Here is a 678-nt window from a genome sequence, read left to right on the forward strand (position 1 = left end):
GGGGGGGGGCGAGAAGGGAGGGAGGGAGGGGGGGGGGCGAGAAGGGAGGGAGGGAGGGGGGGGGCGAGAAGGGAGGGAGGGAGGGGGGGGGCGAGAAGGGAGGGAGGGAGGGGGGGGGGGCGAGAAGGGAGGGAGGGAGGGGGGGGGGCGAGAAGGGAGGGAGGGGTGGGGAGGAGGAGGAGGAGGACGGGGGAGAGGAGGAGGGAGAGACGGAGGAGAGGAAGACGAGGAGGAGGAGGAGGAGGAGGAGGAGGTTTGGGCGGGGGGGAAAGAGAGGGGAAGGGGGCAATATTAAACATACGAACCTGCCCAGGTCCCATCCTACTCACATCTTTCCCCCAATCTCTTTGCTTTCCTGCTCCCCCTGCCCCCCGGAACCGAGACAGTCGCCAGGAACACTCAATGGCTTCAGTCATCCTCCTTCTTGATGGTCACTTTTGCCAGCTGCTTCTCCCTTTAGTGCTTGGCTTTCTGTTCCCGGGATCTCCTGTCCCCGATGACAAACATTGCCGTCTGTTCCCTCGCAGGTCGCGGCAGGGAGCCCATTCCCCAGGGCTGGGGTGGGGCGTGCTTCGGGCCCCTCCCACACAGCCTGCAGCACACGCACACACTATCTGGGGGCAAGGAGTTACTGCACATGCGCGCATACTCTCGCGCGCACGTGCAGAGGTCCCGACA

This window comes from Pristiophorus japonicus, chromosome 2 (assembly GCF_044704955.1).
Source record: "Pristiophorus japonicus isolate sPriJap1 chromosome 2, sPriJap1.hap1, whole genome shotgun sequence".
Classification (NCBI taxonomy): domain Eukaryota; kingdom Metazoa; phylum Chordata; class Chondrichthyes; family Pristiophoridae; genus Pristiophorus; species Pristiophorus japonicus.